The following is a 25,018-nucleotide window of genomic DNA, read 5'->3' as shown; positions in this document are numbered from 1 at the left end:
CAGAAAAACCTTTAGGTTGAACTTTAATATGTAAGGAGGCAGCTTTAGGCTAAACCTGATTTAACAATTTCCCTCTTTGGGTCATTTTCTCAATTTTGAGATATTGACCAAAACTTTAGTTATTGATGTTACTATTACCATGGCTCTTGAAACTTACTGGGAAAGAGCAGAACAGTGAGTTTGGCAAAGATACGGACAAGGACTGAGTAGAGGGTATATCCTTATGCTGGAACATCCTGTTTACAGAAGAAAAAAAAAAACATGGTCTGTTCTAGAATCTATGTGTTTCCTATGTTTTCCATAATCAAACACAGTTTGATTACGTTACATTTAGCACAAGCAACCCCAGTTTGGTTTGGTTTGGTCAGTTGGGGCCTAGTGCATGACCTCAGTCCAAAACAATGGCCTCCCATAATTTCCTTTAAAAAAGTCCTTTTTTTTTAGGTCAGGTTCTCACTTAGGTGAGAGAGTGACCAAACTTAGGGCCTTAGCACCACTCTCAGTTACCATCATTTTGGGTTTCTGGTCTCAGCATGTCATTTGTAAGTTATGGTGTCCTTATGGTTGTGCATTTCTTTCAGCTCTTGTCATTCCAGTTAAAGAGAGACCATTTGACATTCTAGAGATGGATGCATGCAAACATTTAAAACTTTTAAGAGAATAAAGCACACCAGGGAGATTATTATGACTATCAGGAGGATAATATCAAGAGTTTGGAGTATTCTCCTTACCCGGGGTCCCCATAAACCAAACCACCTAAAATTAAATAGATCGAAGAATGAGCTATATAAAGAGTCTACTCACTTAACTAAGGAGTATATTCATTAATCCCCTACCACTTAATCTCTATAATATGTGACGTTTTCTTCATAGGCCATAAGTGCCAGCAACTGTACAGATACTTTTGTTTAGCCAGTAACTAATCTAGAGCAATTCTATTATTTAGCATAACTTTCACAAGAGAATTTTCAGTTTGTCGTGTAACCATAGTCTTACAGTAGAATCTGCTTCAGAGCCTATCATGAGGGATGCATTTTTAGTCATTGCGTCTTTTATTCCAAACTATGGAAAAAGGACCTAACAAATGATGCCCTTTTAGAAGAGTGAAAGCCTCCCAGCAATGTTCTCCTTAACCCATGATGTGGGTTAAGAGGAGTAAATCAATGTTCTGTTTCTGATTATGAGGCCATGTACGTACCATTAAAGTTTCTCATCTACATTGGGCTTCATTTTTGTCTATTAAGGTATAAGGTTATCCATGTATAAAGCTGGCCGCAAAACCCTTCACAAAAAAAAAGTATACCCCATAAGTGCACACAAGAGAACGCTTTCACTTGTTTTTCATAGAAGCATAAGCAAGGGAAAAATAATCAAAGATAAGAGTCTCATGATAGTAGAGAACTCTTGATCTGAGATCTTGGGAAAATCTGTTCACATCAAGGATGCCATCTCCTTCTGGGGAGAAACCCCACTGGTTAGCTTTTCTTTAAGGGTTCTAATGGGTGTACAGTTCCAAGACTGTAAAGGGAGACTTCTCAGTTGTGAGATTATGAACCCAAGGTTCAAGGTCCTGAAGTTTTGCTGTAGTGTGGATGCCAATGACAGTCTTTCTTTGATGTTCTCAGAAGATCAGTCTTCAGGTTCTAGTTTATGAAGGGGTTGATTGTCTTCAGTGAACCATAAAAACCTTACTTTACCTGGTAAAAAAAACACTGTAGTCTAATGATCTACTGTTATAATGATGGCAGCAGCACCCCATCTGGAGCAGCCACTGCCATCACATTGGCTACAGTGGTGAAACATGGCCAGGAGCTGGGGACAAGTGGGAAACATGCCCCTTCTGAGTTGGTGGAGTTGGAGCTTCCTGGGAACAGTTGCAGCAGCCCAAGTAGTGGCTGCAGACCTGGGCCTCCCACTCCATGGAGCAGGCAGGAGACCTGTCCTTGAAGGTGCAGCTACAGATGCCCAAGCCACGGCTGCAGAGCCAGGCATCTCTACACTCTTGGGGGCACAGGAAAAAACCCCAGGCCCTTGCAGACTTGAAGGTATCTTCTGCTCCCATTGCCTGGCTCCTCCCCACTCTCAACACCTGCTCTGATCTTGGAGCATGGTTGTGGGTAGGTCCGGGTGCTGTTACAGTCTGGTGGGTGTGCACATGCTTGGGGCAGTGCTGACACACCAGTACCATGTTGCCTTTGGCCCCTGCCCAGGCTCTGGGCACTGACGAGCATGGAAGGGAAGCCAAGGAGATGCTGAGGGCAGCTTGGCACTGGCCTGCAGGCATCCTTTGGCACAAATAGCCTGGGTGCCATGAATGGCAGCAGGAGGCAGACAGGCTCCTGCACAGAAGGGGGTGGGCCCTTGGTGAGGCCCTACCTTCAGGCCAGGATGGGTGTGAAGGCTAGGGTCTGGGCTGCCAGTCCCATGGACCAGAGTGTAAACCCGTGATGCCTTTTCTGGGGCCGTCCATGGCTTCTCACGGACCAATCAGTGTGCATTTCCTCCTTTCTGTGACCCATAAAAGCCCCAGGCTCAGCCAAAACTGAGCAGACATTGGGATGACCAGCTACAGAGAGCAGCTACCCACTCCAGGGCCACGTCTCTTCTGAGACATGCAGATGTCAGGATGCCCAGCTGCAGAATGGAGGTGCCCACTCCAGGGCATCCTCTGAATTATTCTGTTACTCATAGCTCCTCTTTGCTCACCTCCACTTGTCTGTATACCTCATTCTTCCTGGAGGCAGGACAAGAACTTGGGACCTGCCAAATGACAGGGCTAAAAATGCTTTAACACAAAGAAGGGTGAAACACACCCCTTGCTCACCATGTTGTGGATGACAAGAAGAGAGAAGAAAAAAAGAGCTGTGGCTCTCTCTATGGGAACCCAGACCTGGGAGCTCACCAGACTGTTACTGTGTCTATATAGAAAGAAGTAGACATAAGAGACTCCATTTTGTTCTGTATTTGAGATGCTGTTAATCTGTAACCCTACCCCCAACCCTGTCCTTGCAAGAGACATGTGCTGTGGTGACTCAAGGTTTAATGGATTTTGGGCTGTGCAGGGTGTGCTTTGTTAAACAAGTGCCTGATGACAGTATGCTTGTGAAAAGTCATCACCATTCTCTTAATCTTAAGTACCCAGGGACACATACACTGTGGAAGGTCACAGGGACCTCTGCCTAGGGAAGCTAGGTATTGTCCAAAGTTTCTCCCCATGTGGTAGTATGAAATATGGCCTCGTGGGAAGGGAAAGACCTGATCGTCCCCCAGCCCTACACCCGTGAAGGGTCTGTGCTGAGGAGGATTAGCAAAAGAGGAAAGAAGGCTTCTTGGCAGTTGAGATAGGGAAAGACATCTGTCTCCTGCCCATCCCTGGGCAATGGAACCTCTCGGTGTAAAACCTGATTGTATGTTCTATTTACTGAGATAGGAGAAAACTGTCTTAGGACTGGAGGTGGAACGTGCTAGCAGCAATGCTGCTCTTTGTGCACAGAAAATGTTTATGGAGATGTTTGCATATGCACATCAAGCCACAGCACTTTTCCTTAAACTTATTCATGTCACAGAGATCTTTATTCACATGTCTTTCTGCTGACCTTCTCCCTACTATGACCCTATTGTCCTGCCACTTCCCTTTTTCTAAAAGACGTAAAGATAATTATCAATAAATACTGAGGGAACTCAGAGACCGGGGCTGGCAAGCGGGTCCTCTGTATGCTGAGCGCCGGTCCCCTGGGCCCACTTTTTCTTTCTCTATACTTTGTCTCTGTGTCCCCTTCGTTTTCTCAAGTCTCTCATTCCACCTGACGAGAAACACCCACAGGTCTGGAGGGGGCAGGCCACCCCTTCACTGTGGAAGCTGCTTGTGGTGTGTCTGGTCCAGCCAAAGCCTTATAGTGAGCTAGCACCCATGCTGGCACCTGGGGCTGCCTGTCCCAGCTGCAGCAGCTTGTGTGTCTACCTGTGTTAAAACATATTGAACAACATGAACTTCCACTCACCAAGCCCGACTTGATCGCCCAGTCTACCAGTAGCAGATGACAACATTGAACCCCTGATATGGTGACATTCTCTGGAGTAATCAGCTGGCTGCCTGGGATGTAGTTGATTAATTTCTGGAAGCGCATTGTGAACAAGCTTGAGAGTTAACTTTGAAAAATATATAACATGATAATACTAATGAAAAGAAAGCTGGATTAATATATTAATTTCCAATAAAAAGACTTCAGAGAAAGAACAATTATAGGGGGATACAAACGGGTATTACATAGTAACAAAAGGTTTAATTTTCCAAGTAAACGTAACAATCCTTAATGTGTTTGCATGTAACAGGCTGTCAAAACACATGAGGTGAAAACAGATAGAATTGCAAGAACAGACAGATACATCCACTATTATAATTGGAGATGTTAACATCTCTCTATCAATAATGAATAGAACCAGCAGGTGGAAAATCAGTAAGGACATAGTTCAACTGAATAGCACCAAAATTAGTGAGTCCCAGTCTCTCTTCCTGGAAGTTGATTCTTGAGCAGGACGTCAGGAGTAGAGTGATGTCCAGGCCATATCTAATAACAAATAAATCAGAATCTGGACATGATATGTAGGCATTCATTTCTTTAAAAAAATTGCCCCAGGTGATTCCACTGTGAATCTAATGTTAAGAAGATATATGTGCAGTCATTTTCTTTGAATTCATTCTGCCTGAGATATCTAGAGTTGTTTTGGTTCTTGACATTGTGTTGTTTAGCAATTCATTCACTCAATTTTGTGAATTAACTTTCAAGAAATGCCTTTTCCTTGTTATAAAATTATATTGTTTTATGTGATTATAATTTTTAAATTGTGATAGAAGTTGCTATCCCAATGTTGGTCAAAGGAAACAACATTTTAGTTGACAGGAGAAATAAATTTCAGAGATCTATTGTACATTATGTAATAGATCTATAGTGACTATAGTTATAGTGACTATGGAAATAGTCACTATAGTCAATAACAGTAGTATATAATTTAAAATAACTTAAAAATTATTAAGAGTAGATTTTAACTATTCTACATATATTTTTCTTAGTGACATGTGCATCTTCTGTCATCTTCCATGGGAAATTTGATGCAACCTCACCTGAGGCCATCACTTTTTCCTTGATGCTACGAACCATCCTATCATGTGTTTGTACCATATCAATAGTGAAATGGACAGTGCTCTGATAGGGGTATACTCTTTTATCCCAATCTATATCCCAACACACAATAGCCCAGTATTCTTAGAATCCAGTTGTATTCATACTCTCCTGGATCATTTCTGTTCCTTTGTAATATAGTCCCTTTCTTCCCTTATAGGCTCATACGACATTAACAGACACTTTTCAGAAAGACAGGTAAATCATTTGTTAAAATCGCATTACTGTTAACAGAAACATATATATGCATGTATATGTGTGTACTGTATTAAAAAAGTGGAATTACAGTTTATCTAGAAAAGAAGAAAATACCTCATCTAAGTGTGGAAATGAATAATCCTGAAATCGCACCATACAATTGTCTCTATCATGTTTCCACAGATAAGTCAAAAATTTTAAAAATCTTATTGTTCATGCAAAAATGCAGAAAACAATACCTCTAATATATGTTTGTATTCTATTGTACTTTCACAGACGCTGTTTGATACTTAATACTATGTTTATTAAGAAAATAATAAATCTTTGCAATGGCTTGGAATTAAAATTTCCTGTAAAAATGATTATGTAGATCAAGAAAACTTGCAATTTTCTGGACTCCTGATATTTTAAATAAAAGTAGTTTCCAAAGGTGATTTTTTTATTATTTTAATTTTTAATGTAAATTTTCACAATATAACCATCCCATATAATTTTAGTTTTCAACTATTATTTTTGTGAACTCATTATTTATTAAGAAACAATTACTTTTAAATACTAACTTATAATTCTTATGTTATAATTAAAAATCACAGTTCGTTGAATAAAATATCTGATTTATGACTCCCTAAGTCAACGTTAAATTATTTTATTGCTATATCATGTATTTTGATGGTCATAACTCTAGGTTTATACAGTAATTTCACTCACTTTCATTTACATACCTAGGAAATTTGCAGTTAATTCCAATTTGAATAACATCTTTATAACTAAATTTATTATGAAGCTCAACATGACAATTTAGTATAGTTAATCTCCATTTCATTTTACTTTTGCACAACTTTTCCAATGAAGTGATCCTCTGAGATTAGGACTAGTTGAAATTGTAGGGCAAATATATAAATTACTTAGAAGGAAGACTTAAGATGCTTTAACTTATGCATTGATTTTGAACACAGAAATGAGAGGAAAGCTTGGATAATTTTATAATGAAATGCTAAGCATGTTTTCCCCTCAAGAGGAAAAAGTTTCAAACTGAATATTACTCAAAGATTAACCATTTAACTGTATAGCATGGGACATTTTGGGCATGGCAAATTCTAACAGAGGAGACTGCTAGAAGTTCTCAGCCACACAGAAATTTGACTGCTTAATTTTGAAAGCTGCAGAGCTGTAAATTTTTTTATCTTGTTTTTACATGTAACTCAGAAACTACTCTGAAAAACTCTCTTAATACTCTTTACGGCCAGGCACAGTGGCTCACGCCTGTAATCCAAGCAGTTTGGGAGGCCGAGGTGGGTGGATCACCTGAGGTCTGGAGTTTGAGACCAACCTGGCCAACAAGGTGAAACCCCACCTCTATTAAAAATACAAAACTTAGCTGGGCGTGGTGGCACACGCCTGTAATCACAGCTACTCGGGAGGTTGAGTCAGGAGAATTGCTTGAACCTGGAAGATGGAGGTCACAGTGAGCCAGTACCGCACCATTGCACTCCAGCCTGGGCAACAAGAGCAAAACTCCATCTCAAAAAAAAAAAAAAAACAGAAAACAAATAGTTTTTACTTTATTTATCCCAAAATATGTCAAAAATGACATAATGGTACACTTGCTTTTTTCTGTAGTCAAAACCATTTTGTAAATAAACTTGAAGTATACAGTGTAGAATCCAAGGGCAGAAAATAAAGGCTAAACATAGAACTAAGAACCTGTCCAACATCAAGGCAGCGCCTTTTTATCAATTTCTCTCACTCCAGGGCAACATTTGTTTCCTTATTCTTGTACTCTTTGTATCTCCATTGCTTGCCTGTGGGTCAGTAATATTATTCTTTATAACATTATGGAGGCCAAATGGCTTTGCTCATTCAGTATGCATCATTATTATATTCTTCATCTCAATTAGAATTCTCAAGTGAAAGAGGCTTATTGATTTCCAACCAATAAATGGATAACTTCCACCTAAATCAAGCGTTCATTCATTGTCCAATCCACTGGACCAGATGGGCTTGCATCATACATGGAAGCAAGAGTCCTAACGTGCTGAAAGGGTTGGCTCTCACAGATGTTCTTGAGTGGGCAGGTTTCCTTACAAAACATAGTATAGTAAGATTGTGGCATTCAGACAGCTCTTCAATCTTTAAAGGAACTGTGGAAGTAAACCAGGGTGCCATGGATTATCAAATATTGTGGATTGGTCGGGCGCGGCGGCTCACCCCGGTAATCCCAGCACTTTGGGAGGCCGAAGCAGGCAGATCACGAGGTCAGGAGATCAAGACCATCCTGGCTAACACAGTGAAACCCCGTCTATACTAAAAAAATAAAATTAAATAAATAAAAAAAATACAAAAAATTAGCCGGGCGTGGCGGCGGGCGCCTGTAGTTCCAGCTACTAGGGAGGCTGAGGCAGGAGAATGGCGTGAACCCGGGAGGCAGAGCTTGCAGTGAGCTGAGATCGCGCCACTGCACTCAAGCCTGGGAGGCAGAACAAGACCCCATCTAAAAAAAAAAAAAAAAAATATATATATATATATATATATATATATAGTGATCAGGTGAGCTCTAGGTTTCTCAATGGCACTTAAGGTAATTACCCTGCACTTTCATCTATTTTATAATATTGCCTTTATTTTTTTCCATGAAAGAATTAGGTTTGGAAAAACAAGAAAAACAAGCTTAAAATTATTTCTCTAGTGAATTGGTTGTGTTTATAAATCTTTAGCTTAGCTTGAGTCCCCCCCTTTGTGAAATGTATAAATCCTTTTGATACATTAACAAACACTTGGAAAATGACTTATTAAGTTGAATTCTCTAATATAAGTGTTATAAGTGAAGGCTTAATTATTCAGCATTACTGAATTCAATATACCTGCCTTTTCAGATTGCCTAGGGTGACAAATACATTTCCCATTACAGCTTGCCAATGTAACACAGCCTTATTTCATTTTTATTGTAAATAAAATCATACTCTAATATGTTTTACCTGAATACAGCAAAGTGTATATTCAACTACTTCCCAATAGGGAAAATTTTTAAGAAGCTATTTCTTTTAGCCCACAGCTTTATTTTCTTTTATATAACAGAAAAATACGTTGTGTGAAATAAAACCTTCTTACAGGTAATGAGACCCCATTGAATTTTAATGTAAGACAATTGAGGACCCATTTTTAAATAAGCCATTGGGAAGAATTAATATAATTAAGAATTGAAAAAACTAAAGATATAAAAACAACCTAGGAATATTTCTGTTTCTTCCTCATTTTCTTGAGTTTTAAAAGATGTGGAAACATTTTGACAGCTATCGAAAATGACCTAGGGACAAATATACTCTCTATTCCTGACATAAAATGATATGCTTATTGTATTTCTCATAAAACTCAGCATAAAACTATATAACTAATAGTTACCTAAAAGGAGTTCCTAAAATAAATATATACGTTATTAATACGTGACATGACTGAGTTACTTGTGAAAAACTACAAATTATTCAATATATTTTAACATAGGATTTAGTGAGTATCAATATGATACCCATTTCTTGATTCTGTTCTTCATGGTGCACTTGAATATGTATGTTAATACTTTTGAATAAGTGCATTATGCTATGAAATGTTTTAATGAGAAAAATGAATCTATGTAAGGCAGCTTCATTTATATTTTGTTCCTGTCATGTTACATTGCTGAAATTTTGTATTATACTAGACATGACTAATTTTTAAATATGTAATTGTATATAAAGTTCTCAATGTTAATGTCTGGAGGACACAGAATAAAAATAGAAGAAAAGTTAAAAAGTTAAATGTAAACTATATTTTGCATATGAATAAGAATATTATAAATACCATATGTATATACTATGTTTGTATATCTTTACACTATGCCAGAAGGTATATGTGGCAGATGTAGGATAATATCTCTGCATAAACATAAAATCAAGATACATAATACTTTAAAATGTTTTCCATTGAAGTGTAATTGACATAAACTGAACATATCCAGTGTATTTTTAAAGTTTTGGCATATTAGTACAGAAGAAAACACCACGGCAATCAAGATCATGAACATATTCACTTCCCCAAAGTTACTCTGTGTCTTTAGTAATGGCTTCTTCCCCTCTTCCCTACTCAATCTCCATGCAACTACTAATCTATTTCTGATACTACAGAATGGTTTACACTGGTAGAATTTTATGTAAATGGACTCACACAAAATCTATTCTTTTTTGTCTGTCTTTTGCACTCAACATAACTACTCTGACTTTTGCCTGTGCTGATACTGGTAACAACACTTCTTTCTTTTTTTAATTAATAGATTTTATTTTTAGAACAATTTTAGGTTTATAGTAAAAACTAACAAAGCAGAGAGAATTTCCATACACTTTCTTCTACCCTCCATATTCTTTATGATTAATATCTTGCATTAGTGTGGTACATTTGTTATAAATGATGCATCAACATTGACATATTATTATAAATGAAAGTCCATACATTAGTTTTATATTAGGGTTCACTCTTGTCATTATACATTTCATGCGTCTGGACAAATGTCAGGTATCCACTACTACAATATTATAAGAATAATTTTACTTTCTTAAACATTTCTGTGCCTGAGTTATTCATCCCTTCCCTTGGAGACTCCTGGAAATTCTGATCTTTTTACAGTTTTTCCCTTTTTAAGAATGTTATATCATTGGAATTATACAGTATACAGCCTCTTCAGATTAGTTTCTTTCACTAAGTTATATGCATTCTAGGCTCTTACATGTTTTGTATGGCTTGATAGCTTATTTTTTTATCACTGAATATCCCATTTTATAGATATGCCAGTTTATTGAACCATTACTCACCTGTTGCGGGCAACTGGTAGCTACCAAATTTTGTTACGAGAGAAGTTTTAGTAGTATGAAGTAAGAGGAAATAAATACAGGGGATTTTCTAGTCTTCTCTATTACATATAAATTGCAAGATTTGGCTACTTGACACATGAGTCCTAAGGAGTCATGTGACATTTTTGTGTAGAAATAGTTTTGACTCATTTGGATAGGAGCGAAGTTACTGGTCCATGTGGTAAGACTACATTTAACTTTGTAAGAAACTGCAAAGCTATCTTCTAACGTGGCTGTGCCATTTTGCATTCGCATAAGCAATAAATGAGAGTTTCCCTTGCTCTTTATCTTCAACACAATTTAGTGTTGTCAGTGTTTTGGATTTTAGCCATTTTAGTAGGCATGCGGTGGTATCTCGTTCGAATGAGCAATTCTTTAATAATATATGATGTTGAGCGTATTTCATTTGCTTATTTGCCATCAATATATTTTCCTCGGTCAAATGTCTGTTCACATCTCCTGCCCATTTTTTAACTGGATTAGTCATCTTTATTTTTTTCTTTTTGAGTTTTAAGAGTTCTGTGATGTGCTCATGGCAGTTCTTTACTGGATACATGTTTTGTAAATATTGTCTCCCAGTCTTGGCTTGTTTTTTTCAATATTAACTATGTCTTTCTTACAGCAAAAGTTTTAATTTTTATGAAATTCAGCCTATAACATTCTTCTATAGCCTCACAGTTTTATATTTAAATCTATTATCCATTCTTGTATATTGTGTAAACACAGTGTCTAGATTCTTTTTTTTGGATGTGGATGTTCAATTGTTCCATCACTGTTTGTTGAAAGTCTGGTTTTGCGCGCGCGCGTGTGTGTGTGTGTGTGTGTGTGTGTGTGTGAAGTTGTATCTCGTGTTATGAGTACACCGTGTTTGGTTTATTTATTCACCCACTGATAAACTTGGGGTTGTCTACAGTTTAGTGTTATTATAAATAAGTTTGCCATGGACACTTGTAAACACATTCTTGTATGTATATGTGCCATAATGTTTTCTGCTTAAAGAGCAAGTGGAATAAGTAGGTAAAATGGTGGGTGTCTATTTAACTTTGTAAGAAACAGTCCATTTTTTTTTCCCAGAATGCCTGTATCATTTTACTTTCCTACCATCAGTATTTGCGAGTTACGGTTGTTCTAAATCATCACCAGCACACAAGATGAGCATTTTTAATTGTACTTACTCTAGTAGGTGTGGAATGGCATCTCATTTAATTTGTATTTCTCCAATGGCTAAAGATATTGAACATCTTTTGATGTGATTACCTGCGGTCTCTGAATTTCCTCTGGCAAAGTATGTGTTCAAATATATTCTTTTCCTTATTTTTTATTATTGGTCTGCAATTTTCCTTATAATTGAGTTTACATATTCTAGATACACATTCTTTATCAGATATAATTGGTAAATGTATATTCCTAGTTTGAGGCATATAGGGTAGAAATATAGAATTTTTTGTTTTTATGAAGTCATATTTCTTGTTGTTATAATTGTTTTTTCTGTTTGTTCTCTAGGTTGTTCTTTTGGGCCAAATCTAAGCAATCTTTGTCTAGCCAAAAGCCACAAATAATTTCTCATTTTTTGGCTTCTGGAAGATGTACAGTTAAATTTTATATTTAGGACTGTTATCGAATTTGATTAAATTGCTCTCTACAATATGATATTTGAATTGATGAAAAATTAGTAAATATTGATATTGTTTAAAGTAGCCAAATCTTGCAATTTATATGTAATAGAGAAGACTAGAAAATTCCCCATATTTATTTCCTCTTACTTCATACTATTAAAATTTGTATTTAGACATTTGGTTTCTCAGATAAACATTACATTCCCCAGTATATGGTTCTATCTGGCTTGGTGACAACATGATGAACATTTAAGATGTGAGCAGAACTAATACATACACATTCTTTTTAATGTCTTTAACTGAATGGGATATTGGCCCATTTTTTCCTCCAGTTTATTGATACACTGAATATTGACATGTTATTTTCCAATATTGAGACAATCAATGACACGACTTTAAGAGTAACGATGTAAAAATTATAGATGTTGTCTGAGTTTATCAACAATCCCCTGGATTAGAGCCCCCTACCAGTCCTAGGTCATCTAATATACAGACACTGTGTTCAGTAGAAATATATATATATATTTTTTTATTATACTTTTAAGTTCTAGGGTACATGTGCACAACATGCAGATTTGTTACGTAGGTATACATGTGCCGACTTGGTTTGCTGCACCCATTAACTCGTCATTTACATTAGGTATTTCTCCTAATGCTATCCTTCCCCTCTCCCCCAACCCCATGACAGGCCCTGGTGTGTGATGTGCCCCACCCTGTGTCCAAATGTTTTCATTGTTCAGTTCCCACCTATGGGAATACATTTTTAAATCGTCTTTTAAAGGTTTTATTACATTCTGATAGAACATTCTCAGAAAGAATAAATAATTTAATACAAGAAGTGGGCCCCTTCATGTAACAAAACAAACCACCACTACAGCAACAACGAAAAACACTAATGAATGTGGTTTTAGCTTTGCAACAGCATGACAGACTAGCAAGTTAATGACATTTGTTATGCCACAGAAAATATTTGTTGAATTGTCACTCTAATGACTTTATAAAAATCAACTCAATATCAACACTAGAAAAGATGATGAAAAAATACTTCAGTACATTCACGTGTTGGCTTGTTAACATTTTTAAGAGTCCATAAGAGAAAAATGCATCCAATGTTGACAAAAATATTTTTCGAGTATCTCGTGGGTATGTACAACTAACTACTATGTGAACAAAAGTCACTTTATAATTATATAATTTCTGACACTTAAAAAAGTTTATTGTGCAAAAGAAGATATATATTCTAATACTAAATCTGCATATAAAATAATTGACTTATTTAAATAATTTAAGATGTTCTTTTATATATTTATATTAAAAACATTGCAGAGAATAAAAAAGGCATTATGCAGGCTACTTATGGTTTTTGATGTTAGGATCTACAATACATGTGTCAAAGATTGTGGAAATAAATCAAACAATATATTCAATTGGACTTAACTGCATTATTAAATGCTAAGTGTTGTATACCATCTGTTTGCACATAACACTTTTAAATTTAGGTAAAATTATTATCATACAGTTATATGAATTTATTTTATTCCATGTTATTATTTATGTATTGTTCGGAACATTTGCTTAAAAATCATACTTGGACATAGTAAGTATCAGATACTTTACATCCTTGGAATCAGTGATTTTATAACAGTATATACTGAACATCATTACTCCTTTTCAAACATAAATAATGCAATACAAATTGGACAAACCTTCAGGGAAGATCTGGGATCAAAAAGGAGGTGTTGAAACATCACATGTACTCCATAATTCTATACAAATATTTTGTACCCATAATATTTAAAATACAAAAAATTAAAAGGTACATTTTCCTCAAAGTGCATGCTTCTTTTGCTATGCAAAACTGCAGGATGTGGAAAGAAGTGTATTAAAACACTGAATCATTTTATGTGGAGGATAAAAGGGATGGTACCAAATGTACCGCTTCATGTAGTGCACTGATACATTCAATACGAACGATGTATTAACTTCAAGATAACATGAGAAAGTTAAATTATCTAACTTATTTCAAACTAAGGGAGAGTATGTTCTCATTATTAGAAGCCAGAATTCTGCTTATCCATTTCTATTATTAGAAAAAACATAATTTGTATTTTTGTCTTAAAAATAGACACCTTGATATAATTCTCTATAAATGCAGCATGATAGTCTGTTTACAGAGTTTATATCATTCCAAGACTGCATTTCTAACGTGAGAAAATATTAAAGGATATAAACTCACTCCTCTCTACAAAATTCCATATTTTTTATGCAATGGCTTTAAAATGTATGGAAGGGGAGCATGGAAGCAATCCATACCTGGAAAGCATTCTATCCATGCCTTTGAAAAGGTTATCTAGTACTAGGTTCTCATCAGTGCCTGGCTATGTAATGTGTATAGCTTAAGATTTTTAAGAAAGAAGGATAAAGTGCTCAATATAAATTATTTCAAGCACTTTTATTCAAATATTGAGTCATATATTTGCTTTCTGTAAGTCATCTTATCTATAAAATAATTGTTGAGAAAGGCAAATAGAATATGTGGAGGAATTAAAAATTCAATTGTAGGGTGGTAAATGAAAACCAAAGTTTTCATTCACCACATTAAATGTAAATGGGTATTACACTCAATTTAAGCAGCAAAGTTGCTTGTTTTTTTTGTTTTTTTTTTTTTTGAGACTCAGTCACACTGTCTCCTGGGCTGGAGTGCAATGGCACGATCTCGCTTCACTGCAACCCCCGCCTGCCAGGTCCAAATGATTCTCCTGCCTCAGCCTCCTGTGTAGCTTCTTAAGATGTGAAGATTTTTAAATTAAGATGATTCTTGGGATGAACCATCTTGTGTTGGTTAAAGATTTTTATTTACATATTTTTTATAATTTTTTAACTTATTTTCAGGTCAATGGCACACGTGTAGGTTATATAAGTAAACTAGTGTCACAGGGTTTTTTGTTGTGCAGATTATTTCCCCATTCAGTACCCATTAATTAAGCCTAGTATCCATTCATTGCTTTTCCTGATCTTCTGCTTCCTCCCGCCCTCTACCCTGCCAGAGGCCCCAGGATCTGTTTCCCTCTATGTGTTCATGTGTTCTCATAATTTAGCTCCCACTTGTAAATGAGAATATGAAGTATTTGGTTTTCTGTTCCTGCATTAGTGTGCTAAGGATGAAGGCCTCCATCCAGCTCCATCTATGTTCCTGCAAAGGACTTGATCTCACTCTTTTTTATGGCTGCCTACTATTCCATGGTATATATGAACCACAAAATAAAGATGGTTCTTAACTTTTAAATTAAGATTTTTAAATTAAGATGAATCTTGATTTTTAAATTAGGATGGTTTTAAGATAGTTTTATAGATGGATTAGACAGATAAATAATGTATCTAGATAGGTAGAGATATCTAGTGATAGCTATCTCTATCTAGATATAGATAGTTGGTTTTCTATATAGACCTATCTATCTATATATGTATATATCTATATACGTCTACACATATCTCTATACACATATAGATATATATTTATATCTACATCTGTATTTCTACATGTATATAGGTATGTATATATCTACATGTATATATGTATATAGATATATACATAGATATCTGTATATATGCATATACATGCATATCTTTATCTGTCTACATGTATACAGATATTATATACACAAATAGATATATATATCAGTATGTAGATATATATGTAGATGTACAGAGATATCTGCATATATACATTTGTATATATAGATATATAGATATAAATATAAATATATCCATATATGTATATAGATATATATAGCTATACCTGTAGAAGATATCTACTATCTTCTATCTGTATATCTTCTACTATCTATAGAACCATCTTAATTTAAAAATCTTTCATATATGTATATAAAAGGTAATCAAACACAAGCCAAGTGAAAATTTGTTTAGCTATGTTAATATCAGACAAAAGAGATTTTAAGGCAGAAATTATTACCTGAAAGGAAGATGTATCCATTAACCATATAAAAGAATCAATTATTGAGGAGGTTGTCAAACTTGTGTATGTATTTTCATTCACACACAGTTAACACACATTTACAATTTTTATAGCACTAAAAGGAGCAATAGCCACATCTTCAATCATAAAGACTTTAATATACCTTTTTCGATAACTGATAGCAAAAAGGATACAAAATATCAATAACACAGAAATTTAAAGCAGTAGGATTAAATATTTTGACATAAAAACTGCACCCGAAAATAGCAAAACGTACAATTTATTATAATATATTTGGAACATGCTTCAAAATTTACCACAGCTATCTATAGATATCTCTGTCTATCTAGGTAGACAGATGGTAGATAGGTAGATAGATGATAGATAGATAGACAGATAGATATAGATAGATAGATAGATAAAGATAGACAGATACAGGCTGAGGTTAGGCCCAAAACAAGAATCAATAAATACCAAAAATTTGAAATCCTTGATAGTGTTTTTCATACAACAATGTTATTAAGCTGGAAATCTGTAGCAAGACTTTGGAAGTGAACAAATGTTTGGAAATTAAACATCATATTTCTAAGTTATTCATGGATCAAAAAAGTAATTACAGTGAACATTAAAATATATTTTGAATTTAATAAAAATGAAAGTAAAAATACTGCTTGTTAAAAGCTGGGAGGCTTAGGCAAATCTCAGCTTGGAGATAAATGTATATGGTTACATAAATATGTTTAAAATTTAAAGCTTGAAAATTAATAATCTAATCATCAATCTCAAAAATTTCAAATGTGATGTCAAATTAAATCCAAAGAATTAGAAAAGAGAAGATACACAGGAAGCAGGAGAAAAGGAAATAATCATAAAATAAATGAAATCAGCAAAAGCCAAAGTTACTTTGAAAAGATTGATAAAAATATACCATGACTATGCATGAAATTTAAAAAAGAGTATCTGCAAATTCTAAATATCATGAATAACAAGGAAATCATTATAGATTCTATAGTCATGAAAGAGAAAGAGAATGTAATAAGTAATTTTATCAAAAATTTTGAAATAATTTGATGAAATAGATACATTTCTAGAAAATCGTTAATAGTGACACAAGAATAAATAGCAAATCTAAGTAGCTCTAAAAATGAAATTATAATTAAAGCTTTCCAAATGTAGTGAGTCTAAATCAAATAAAATATTAAAAATCTGAAATGTTTCTAGGAAGAAACATTGAATTCCTAATATAAAATATAATATATCATATGCAATCCCTTTACTGAAAATTGTGAAATTTTATTGAGAGAAATTAAAGACATTCAACAGAAATAAAGATGTACCATGTTCCTATGTAATTCCTGGTATTAGAAGAAAGATTCAGTATTTTAAATAAATCTATATTTGTAATACACTGAAAATCACAATACTGTGATTAGTAATATCATATGTCTGCATTATATTTGGTGGCAACTGAAAAACGGACTATCAAATGCAAATTAAAATGCCGTGTATAGATAACTTTGAAGAAAAAATATAATGTGAAGACTTCCACTATTTAAGTTTTTATGAATATATATCAATTATGACATTATGGAAAAGGTACAAGTATAGATATTTCAATGAAACAGAATAGAGAGCTCATAAAGAGAACCACACAATATATTTAGCTGATTTGTGAAAAAATAGTGCTTCAGTACAGTGAGGAAAAGATTCATTTCAATAAATTGTGCTGTCTTTCATACATGTATACAGAGAAAAATGATTATTAACATCCAACCTCACAACATACACAAAAATTATTTCATATAGAAGCCAATGTGTAACATGAAACAGCACAGCTTTTAAAAAGTAATATAGAGGACACTTCCATGACCTTAAGATTTAAAAAAAAAAGACTCAAAAACTAACCACTGAAGGCTAATAAATAAGATAAAGATAAATAGGTTAATAAATAGTAATAAAGTAACATAAAAAATAAGGATTTGTAATCATAAAATAACTCACTAAGAGTAAAAAGGCAAGCAACGGAATGGGAAATGAAATTTGCTAACATAAATACAGTAAGAACTCTTGATCAAAAGATACTTTTTAAACTCTACAAATGAATTTTTTAGAAAAATAAAATATGGCCAGGTACGGTGGCTCACGCCATTAATCCCAGCACTTTGGAAGGCCAAAGTGGGAGGACCACCTGAGTCCGAGAATTTGAGACTTGTCCGGGCAACACAGTGAGAGACCTCTGCCTCTACCAAAAAAGTTTAAACATTTAGCCAGGCATGGTGGCTCTGGCCTGTAGTCCCAGCTACTCCTGAGTAGCCAGGCTATTTTAAGTCTGAGAGGTCAAGGATGCAGTGAGCTCTGATCAACCACTGCACTCCAGCCTGGGTGACACAGTCAGAACCATCTCCAGAAAAAATTGATGTAGAAGAACTTCTAAGAAGTGTGAGTGGACACAGAGGCCAAAGATGCTGCTCTAGGCTGCTCCGTAAATTCCAGGACTTCTGAGAAGCACCCTCTGGACAGTGTCTTCACTGCCCTCCAGGACTCGGCCGGTCAGCAGTGGCCCGCCAGACTCCATCCCCAGCGTGGAGAGGAGGCAGCTGATCCCAGAGGCGCTGCTAGCAGGCATGTGGAACCCGAGAATAGCTCGCCCTGCCGAGGCAATGGAGAGCAGGCCAGCAAGGCAGGAGCTCGGGCTCTGTGTGGCCAGGCAAGGAGGAGCGCTACAACCATGCCACCACCCCTCACTACAAGAAGCCTCTGCATGGCATCTCACACAGGTCATGGAGAAGAAGCCTCCCTCAGGGGACCTGCTAAACACTTATGAGCTCTTCCAGAAGGCAAATGCCAGCAACGGCCCCTTGCTGCTTAGGCTCTTGAATGAGCCACAGAAGTGGGATGGTGGCAGCACTGGGGCGGCCACCAACAGTCACCCTAACATCTACTTCCTGATCCAGAAGATGTTCTACATGCTCAACACCCTCACGTCCAACAGGTCCCAGCTGCACAGCAAAGTGGACCTGCTCTCCCTGAAGGTGAACCCCACTGAGATGGTGGCCAAATTCCAGCCGACCCCCACCACTCCAGAGCAGCTCACAGGCCACGGAGCTCAAGCAGATCATGGACCAGAGCCTGTCAGGCAGGGTCCTGGCCTGCAGCCCGCTGGTGCAGCTCTTCCCCAGGCTCTTCAGCCACAGTCAACTTCTCCTGAGGCTGCAGTGTCTGCAGCTTTGAGGCCAAGTATAAGCTGGAGTCATTGCACCTGCAGCTCATCCACAACTACATGGAGGACTACTACCCCTCGGTGAAGGACATGGCTGTGTGACAGGCCGAGTGCCTACCCCAGCTGAATAACTTCTTCAGCCGCTTCTGGGCTCAGCGGGAGATGGAGAACAGCCAGCCCCGTGGCCAGCCTGCCAGCTTCTTTGAGGCTGAGCAGTGGACCACAGAGATGAGGAGGACGGCCTGTCTCTGGACCGGAGCAGCAGCATCGCCTCAGACCATGTGGTGGGCATGTAGGACCTCACTGAGTTCCTGGATGAAGCCTCTTCACCCGGCGAGTTTGCTGTCTTCCTCCTTCACTGGCTCTTCTCTGAGCTCTTCGACCATCGCAAGCTGGGCGAGCAGGACAGCTGCTACGGGGACAGCGGTAAGCAGGAGCTGGACCCGCAGAGGCTGCAGATCATCTGCAACAACACAGAGGTCTACTTCCCCCACATGCAGGAGGAGGAGGCCTGGCTGCAATAGTGCACCCAGCGCATCAACGACAAGCTCCAGGGCCTCAGGCTGGACGCAGGCAGCGAAGGCAAGCCCCCCACGTGTCGACTGCTATGACTCCTCCAGCCTGCCCAATGACATCTCAGTAATCAGGGTGGAGGATAGCTTCCAGGGCCAGCGGTGCCGCTCCAAGAAGATCTGGCTGGTACCTATCGACTTGGACAAATTGGAGATCCTCCAGCCCAACTTGGAGGTGCCCGGCACCGACTGCCTGCTCAGCAAGGAGCATCTTCGCAGTATCTACCTGAGCAGCCTGTCCATTGGCAACTTCGCCTCTCACCTGCTGGTGTCCCTGTTCCCCAAGCTCTTCACCCATGAGAACCTGCACAAGCAGTACAGCTGCTGCGGCTCCCTGGGCAAGAGCAGCTGAACCCGTCCTGCATAAAGCTCATTTGCCACTACGTGCACCTGCTCTACCTCTGCACCAAAAATGACCACGTCTGGACCCTGGAGTTCATGGACAACCCGTGCCAGGACACGAGCAGAGGCCCTCCTACCAGCAGCAGTGCAAGGTCCACGTGCTGGCCCCGAGTGCAGAGACATGAGGAGCTATGCAATCAACCCCGAGAGGTTCGGGGAAGAGTTTGAGGGTCCCCTGCTGCCCCCAAGAGGAGCAGCAAGGACTTTTTCAAGACTCCCTTGGATGAGGTGGTGGTCCCTTGCCCAGCTTCCAGTACCCTCTCCCTACCTCCCTACCTGCTGTCCGACAAGGAGCTGCGTGAGATCATGCAGCACAGCCACTCCCTGGGCAACTTTGCCGCAGGGCTCCTCCACCACAGAGAACCTCCGGCTGCAGTACAACCATTTCCGGGCTTGCAACAAGAAGCAGCGGGACCCTATGCAGCTGCCGCTCATCTGCCACAACGGGGAAGCTGTCTGCCCCGTGGAGGAGATGGGGCACTGCAAATCTATCCCCAGTATCGACGAGCGGTGCCGCTGCCCTAACAGGAAAAAATGCCACATCCTCAAGAAAGTGGAGAAGTGAAGGCCCGTGGCCTGCCCAGAGACTCGGGGTCACCAGAGACTGAGCAATGCTCGGGAGCATGCCTATGGCATCCACAGACAGGCACGTTATGTCGGTGGGGTGTGGCTGACTGCACTTACACAGGCGAACACCCAACCACAAGAAAGGAGCCTTGAGTTTGGTCTCTTGTCCTTACGACTTCTGTCCTGTGTTCCTGGCGGCGCAGCCTGAGTGTGGGAAGCACAGGCTGTGAGAGCCGGGACTAGTGTGTAGGGGTCCTCTCTCCCTGGTCGTGTCCTCCCCAGCCCCTCACAACTTCAAATGCAAACTCAGCAGCTCTCTTGCTCCTCTTCCCGTATTTTACAGCTTCAATTTTTATCCATTTTTTTTTTAATGAAAAAGAAAACCTTAAAAAAAATCACTGGGCTCTTTGGGGGCCATTTTACTTAGAAAAAAATCTTTTTAAAAGCGCCGTCTTCAGGCCAAGTGTGGTGGCTCATGCCTGGAATCCCAGCACTTTGGGAGACCAAGGCAGGTGGGTTACCTGAGGGCAGGAGTTCAGGACCAACCTGGCTAACATGGTGAAACCTCATTTCTACTTAAAAAAAAAAAAAAAAAAAAAAAAAAGCAAAAATTAGCCAGCTGTGGTGGCAGGTGCCTGTAATCCCACCTACTCGGGAGGCTGACAGGAGAATCACTTGAACTCGGAAGGCAGAGGTTGCAGTGAGCCGATGTAGCGCCACTGCACTCCAGCTTGGGCAACAAGAGCAAAACTCCATCTCAAAATAACAAATAAATAAATAAATAAAAGTGCCATGTTCGTGTACAATGGCTAATCATAGCTTCAGGTGGCATGGATACTGATTTTCACCAATCTTGTCTTTTACATCTGATTCTGGAAGAGTCAAGAGGCCTCTTGGATGGCAGTAGAGGGGATGGAATAGTGTGAAGTCCTTTGCGGCCATGTGTAAGATTTCCCTTCTGCTCCGGTCCCTCGGAAGGCTTCCATCCAGCTTGGCCGGTCCGTCAGGCATGTGGGTAAAATGTGGTGCTCACTCTGTAGAGGAGAACACTCGATAATAATGATATGAATGTAGAAAGCCATGGAAACATGTCTGCAGTGTCTTCATTTGAGCTGTGTCCTACCACTGTCCCCATTCCCTCTCCACACATGGCTGCTTGTTGGAGATTCTGGGTTCTGGGAGCTGTGTAGTGACTTCCGCAAACCCCAGTGTTAGCTCCTCCAGGCAGCACCACATCCTCGTTCCCCAGCGTGGGCCCATGTCTGGGCCCCTCTTGGGGATACCAGGCATTGGAAGGACACAGGTCATCTCGGATAGGGCACCCATGTCCCTTCCCAGAGTCCACTCAGAACTTTCCCCTTGGACCCCCTAGAAAGTTCTGCTGTCCTACACCTGGCCACCCCTGGGCTTTGGGAGACACAAGTCTTCTCTCCCCACTGACTGGAAATGTCAGACTCCTGCAGGCCAGCTGCACGCTTTCCAGGAGCAGCAACCAGGAAATTCCCCAACAGGTAAAATCTTTAAAAATGACACTTTTACCTACCTACCTTTGGGGTCCAAATGCCTAAGAGGGAAAGGAAGCAGTCTAACCAGAGTCCAGGAAAATTAACTGAATCACAAGGGGTAGACATAAAACCCCTGTGGGAATATTACAGGTTCAATAACCTAATGGCTTAGTATTTTGCTACTTTAAAATGCAGAGATAACAGAAACAATCTGAATATTCCTCATACAGCTGGTAAGGACTTCAGTTCCAGTGGCCATATAATTTTGCCTGTACCCAGGGGCATTTTTAAAAATATAACATCAGATTTTAAGCAACGTAAAGTTGCTAATCTAACTTATAAATTTGTTCTTGTGTCATTTACAGATTATTTCTCTTGAAACCGCAAACCTGAATTACTGAAATCTAGAAAGGCACAGGGACTTACTCTGTCACACACAGCTACTCATGCACATACACACTGTTACTAAAAGCTGAAGTGAGATGAACGGGGCCTACATGAAAAACAAGTTCAACTTCTTTGTGCCTGGAAAGAAGGGACTGGAGCAGCCAGGAGACTCACTTTCCCTCATCGCTTGGGCCCTTCTCTATGCTTAGTCTCTCCAGCACATGCACACAGCAGGCACACACAGGCGCCCTACCAAAGACAGCTGTGGCCCTCTCTCCACCTTCCCTGCTGGTTGTTGGCGGTGAGGGGTCCCATGAAATTTGTTCTGGTTTCTAGGATGTAAACAAGAAGACTCCAAGCCATGAATTGCCCTGCTTTCTAGAGGATGAAATGTTGACCCTGCAACTTTAGAAGCACAATCATTTATTAGTAACTTTTTTGAAATTCCCATCTACCCATGTCAGAGAAGTTCAACAAGTTCTCAGAATTAAGTATGTCTGTCTGTAACTTAGAGCATGCTCAGTTTTTGGAAACCATATTTCAATGATTTTCTTAACATCCTTCACGTGTAGGGCTTTTCCCCCCCAAATCTTACAGCCCCTTTCTGTGAAGAGAAATTGACACATCCTGGGAACTATTCCTGTCCCTCTGGACTGTCGTCAGGAAACGCTTGCAGGTCCTGTGCCCTGTCTATATAATGTCCTCACTTCTCCATCCATATGGGTAGCTCCAGTGGGCATTTTTTTTATTTTAAACTTTTTGCACAAAGCAATAGAACTACAAAATACTGATTTTTCAAAATTTAATGTATTCCATGAAATCTGCTCACAATCCCTTTCCTTCCCCCATCTAAATTCTTTGGTTTTTACTTGTTTGTCTTTTGGATTTTTTTTTTTTTTTGTCTTGTATCCCAGACTAAAAAATTAGCACAGACACGTTTTGATGTTGAGTGAACTAGTAAGTCACAGTAGGTGGTAAGTTCATTGGTTTCCCTGTTAGTAAGGTTTTAAAGAATGAAGATAGTCATGAATGTACAGAGTGTTCACACCCTGCTTCAGTTCACCTTGGCTGTGTCTACATGACGACAAATGTTTGACAGGGAATAAAGTCGTGTCTGGTGTCATTTGTACCAGTGCGCCCCTCCCCCTTCATTGTTGGCTCCAAACCTTCCTTTTCTTTTATGTTTGTTGTTGGAGAGGGAGGACCACATCAGTAGCAATCATCAACCAGTGGGATCTACTTAGTGGTGAGCGGACTGGCCGTTTAATTGGTAGTTGCTGACCTGACCACGTGGGTTCCTGTAAGATGGCCTCAGTTTCCAACATTCCCCCCAAATGTTTGCTTCTTGCCCAATCAAAAGGGGATCTTGAGACTCCCAAGTGGAGGTCATGAGCTTGCGCCCTGCCTGACTGTGCAGACAGACTGTATGGATATATGAAGTGGGGGTGGGGGCCAAGGGGCTATTACTGCTGTTTGGAAATATTTGCCTCTGTAGATCCAAGCTTAGTGGTTTTGTGACATCCTAGTACTAGCAAATCCTGTACAAAGTGGGTATCAGAGTTAATACTGTGAGGAGACAAAGTAGTGAGAATAGTTTTGCTAAAAATAATGAAATATCACATATTGTCTGCATTTTACCATTGATTTGAGTGCATCCTTAGAAAACCTTAATGTAATTAAAAACCCAGGACATTTTTGGAAATCGTATGCTCTCTAGCAACTTTGTGTGAATTTTGATACAAACTGTTTATGAGTTACATAAAATGTTACAAAAATAGAAAAAAAAGAGGAAATTATCCTATATTCCCCTGGTAGAAGCACAGACCACACACTCACAGCTCTACAATGGACACACAGCCACCACATTTCCTGAGTAAATTCACACTCTTCAGATTACACAAACTCAAACATGCAGATGCCTGCATAACACACTCACAATATACTCACAGATCCAAATACGCACATGGCGTGTACTCCCAAATACAAACATACACAAGCCTCCATCTTGAAAACTCTAAATATTCTGTCCATATCCTCAGGTTATATACATGTAGTTATAACACCCAAATACACCCAGCCATCTCTCTGCCTCCAAATTCTTCACACCAAAAATGTACACCTAAATTCTCATCTAGACACCGTGAGCATAGATAAAACTCCTCTACTCTGAATACACACAAATCCAACACACAAAGCATTAAAACATAGAACATTACCTTCCTTTTCAAATGTATGTACACACATTCACAATATCTCACAGTACCATCAAAATACACAGAACCACCCCCAGCACACAAATACACACACACACACACACATACACACACACCATTCAAATAAGAACATATAACTATCCAGTACCCTGAGAATAAACCCAAAACCCACTATGCTTCTGTAATATACTAAAAACTCACCTATATTCCCCTAAAAACACATTTCCAACACCACTGAATACTTAACCTACCTACATAAATATATATCTTAGATATATAACAGATACACATGACACAGAATACAA

At 38.6% G+C, this 25,018-nt stretch overlaps 1 protein-coding gene and 1 pseudogene across 1 annotated transcript in view; both read left to right on the top strand.

The window, feature by feature from the left end:
• Positions 1–25,018, top strand: part of LOC102120061 (glutamate dehydrogenase 1, mitochondrial-like) — a 516,922-nt gene that overhangs the window by 340,307 nt on the left and 151,597 nt on the right. The gene's annotated exons all lie outside the window — the stretch shown is intronic.
• Positions 1,832–20,960, top strand: LOC135964894 (BEN domain-containing protein 3 pseudogene; annotated as a pseudogene).

This window comes from Macaca fascicularis, chromosome 9 (genome assembly GCF_037993035.2).
Source record: "Macaca fascicularis isolate 582-1 chromosome 9, T2T-MFA8v1.1".
In the NCBI taxonomy this organism is placed as follows: domain Eukaryota; kingdom Metazoa; phylum Chordata; class Mammalia; order Primates; family Cercopithecidae; genus Macaca; species Macaca fascicularis.
Note: the sequence above shows the minus strand (reverse complement) of the source record. Positions and strands in the feature narration are given on the sequence as shown.